Source organism: Ornithorhynchus anatinus, chromosome 8 (genome assembly GCF_004115215.2).
Source record: "Ornithorhynchus anatinus isolate Pmale09 chromosome 8, mOrnAna1.pri.v4, whole genome shotgun sequence".
Taxonomy (NCBI): domain Eukaryota; kingdom Metazoa; phylum Chordata; class Mammalia; order Monotremata; family Ornithorhynchidae; genus Ornithorhynchus; species Ornithorhynchus anatinus.
In genome coordinates this window covers 47,943,416-47,946,836 of record NC_041735.1, presented here as the reverse complement: position 1 = coordinate 47,946,836, position 3,421 = coordinate 47,943,416, and the positions used below count along the sequence as shown (strand labels likewise).

Below are 3,421 nucleotides of genomic sequence, written 5' to 3'. Positions count from 1 at the left end.
CGACTTGTGGAGGCTGAATGCTTCTCACGACCAGCAAAATCTATGAAACTACTATTTATTAGGGATGAATGATTTCTCACACTTATTCTGTTTCCATCCCAGACTGCCATGCCGGTCCACCTGGGTCCCAGAACTGAGCTATCACATTTTCCACAAATCATGCCTTCCTTCGACTTGCCCTGCATTATTTATTATGGCAGTGAGTGTTTGTGCAGGGTCAGGCCCCGCCAGCCTTTCTCCATCCAAGGGGTTGAGTTTTCTCAAGGGTCTGAAGGTTGGACAGAGTCCATGTCCCACATGGGACTTGCAGTCTTCATTCCCATTTTACAGAAGGGGGAACCGAGGCCCAGAAAAGTGAAGTGACTTGACCAATGTCACACAGCAGACAGAGGAAGCAGTATAGCGTAGTGGATAGAGCACGGATCTGGCAATCGGAAGGTCATGGGTCTAATCCTGGCTCTGCCTCTTGTCTGCTGTGTGGCCTTGGATAAGCCACTTAACTTTCCTGTGCCTCAGTTACTTAATCTGTAAAATGGAGATTAAGACTGTGAGCCCCATATGGGAAATGGACTCTGTCCAACCTGATTTGCTTGTATCCACCCCAGTGCTTAGTACAGTGCCTAGCACATAGTAAGCACTTAACAAATACCACTATTATTATTACTATTATTATTAAGTGACGGAGCCAGGAAAGAGTTCTGCCCTGAGTTCTTCAGATAGATTGCTTGTGTGAGTTTGCAGCTGTTTTTGCTTGGGAAATTTTTGATTTTTTGGACGAGTCCAGTCAGGGCAGACCTAACTTTGAACTGCAAATGAGATTTAGCAAGCAGAGTCCATTGCAAACATTGCAGACATGACCAGTGGCTGAGGAACTTCATAAAAACACCTGTCCCACCTCTGGGCTTGATCCAGGAATATCCGCCTGACTGCCTGATAACTTTCCAGCCCTTGACTGTTCCCTGCTTCCCTGTTCTCTGACCTGCCACCATTCTCTAGATGGGGGGGATGAGGAAGTGGTGGAGGTGAAGGAGGGAAGGTGCATCTCAAGATAATTATTCCCAGAATCCAGGTGGATTCAGGTGAGAAAACAGGGCTGGACCACCAGCAACCAAGCAGCAGTGGCCATCAGCCAGAGCCTCAGGCCAGCAACAACTTATGGATAATAGAACTCTTTGAAAAGAAAATGGCGGGGCAGGGTGGCTAAGGAAGATTCAAGTAAGACTCCAAGTTCATATAATGAAAGCCCCTCTTACTATAGGATGTAACAAGAGATCTGTTTCTCATCCTGATATTAAAAAATCTTTTGTCATCTGCATTCTTTATGACCAGCTTCCATCCTGCTTTAATGGTCCAAACTCCATTCTCTTACATAGAAATTTCAAAAGCAATGAAAGTAGAGCTAGCTGCTATTCTCTGCTATCATACCCCTCTCCTTTTCCTCTGAATAAGCTAAAGGACACCTTTTCTTATACTGTCAGAGAAGATTATTGAGGACCGCATGAGAGCAAAGCAGCAACATTTTGGCTAGGTAATTTGTACTACTAACTATAGTCTTGCAAAAAAAAAAAAAAAGGGGGGAGGAGAGGGAGAATTCCATCCCTTTTACTGAACATTCCGAAGTGCTTTAGTACACGGTGTTGCTTTCAATGGGTGCTCAATAAATACTGTTACTACTAATACTATTACAATCAATCAATCAGTGGTATTTATTGAGTGCTTACTGTATGTAGACCACTATACGAAATGCTTGGGAGAATACAACAAAATTGGCCCAACCCAAAATAGCCCTTAGGAAGTGTTATTATCTTGAATAAATGTTCTTTTGTCTCGTTGTCTTATGCTGTTGAGTCATTTCCGACCGATAGGGACTCCATGGACACATCTCTCCCAGAAGACCGCACCTCCATCTACAGTTATTCTGTAGTGTATCCATAGAGTTTTCTTGGTAAAAATAGAAAGTGGTTTACCATTGCCTTCTTCCACACAGTAAACTTGAGTCTCTGCCCTTGACTCTCTCCCATGCCGCTGCTGCCCAGCACAGGTGAGTTTTGACTTGTAGCAGATTGCCTTCCCCTCACTAACCACTGCCCAAGCTAGGAATGGAATGGGCAGGCCTCTGCTTAACTCTCCCTCCTGTAGCCGAGACTGGTAGAGTACTGGAAACTCTCCAGGTGCGATCCTAAAAGGGGAAATGTTCTCGAGGATTCTATAATCTGGGACAGACCACTCTAATACATAGTAAGTGCTTAACAAATACCAACATTATTATTATTATTATTAAAGACATACAAGCATCCAAACATGAAACAAATTCATACTCTACACTAAATTATGGGGAGTTTATGGAGTTGAATATTTAGATGTCATATAGAGGCATGGACTCTAGAAGTTCAAGTAGGAGAGTGATTTTGTACAATTTATATTGATCCCAAAACACTTCCAAATATTGCTATGCAGCTTTAAAAATGAACTCCATGATGGTTGAGAAATGAACGTAGGCACATGTGGGAATGGATAACAGACAAATATGTACAAGTACTTTTAACATCCCTGATCTTTGATACAGAGTGAACTGAATCCCTGTAAGATGTAATAAATGCAAGCAGCATATGGTCTAGTGGAAAGATCATGGGTCAGTGGGTCTGGGTTCTATTTCCAACTCCATCACTTGCCTCCCACGTTACCTTGGGCAAGTGGTTTAACTTCTCTGAGCCTCAGTTTCCTCATTGGTAAAATGTGGATGAAATACCTGTTTTCCCTTCCATTTCGCCTGTGAGCCAAGTGGGAGTCAGGGACTGGATCTGACCTGATTTTCTTTTATCTACCCCTGCGCTTACTACAATGCTTCCTACATGGTAAGTGCTTGACAAATACCACTGTTACTATCTTTGTTATCAGCATTAAAAAGGGTTCAGTTAAATAGTTTTGTAAAATGCTCCTTTTTTAATTTTTACCCAATAGCTAAATTTCTCAGTTCAGGATGCTTCCTTTGCAGAACATCACTAACTATAAGGCAGGAAGAACAAGAAAACGCCTTGCAATTCATCGTGGGAAGTCAACCCTAAATGTCTGAAGCGGAGCTCGTTAATATGAATGCAGATCTTGACATATTAAAAAAGAGAAAGAGATTTTCCAGTGGGTTCTCTCTACTTTTTGAACTTGTCTTGTTTCTGATCCAGAACTGATAATGCCAAAGAAGATGGTGATGTTGATGATGACTCACTGTGCCTCATTCTCGTCTGTCCCGCCGTTGACCCCTGGCCCACGTCCTACCTCTGGCCTGGAATGCCCTCCCTCCTCACATCTGCCAATCACAGTTCCCACCTTCAAAGCCCTACTGAAGGCTCACCTCCTCCAGGAGGCCTTCCCAGACTAAGCCCATCTTTTCCTCAGCTACTCCACCCTTCCCCATCGCCCTGAC

General features: G+C 43.4%; 1 non-coding gene across 1 annotated transcript; it reads right to left on the bottom strand.

The window, feature by feature from the left end:
• Positions 1–2,051: 2,051 nt before the first annotated feature.
• On the bottom strand, positions 2,052–2,189 carry LOC114814118. The gene has a single exon (XR_003761855.1). It is a non-coding gene; the product is annotated as a small nucleolar RNA SNORA7 (small nucleolar RNA).
• Between the last annotated feature and the right edge of the window lie 1,232 nt (positions 2,190–3,421).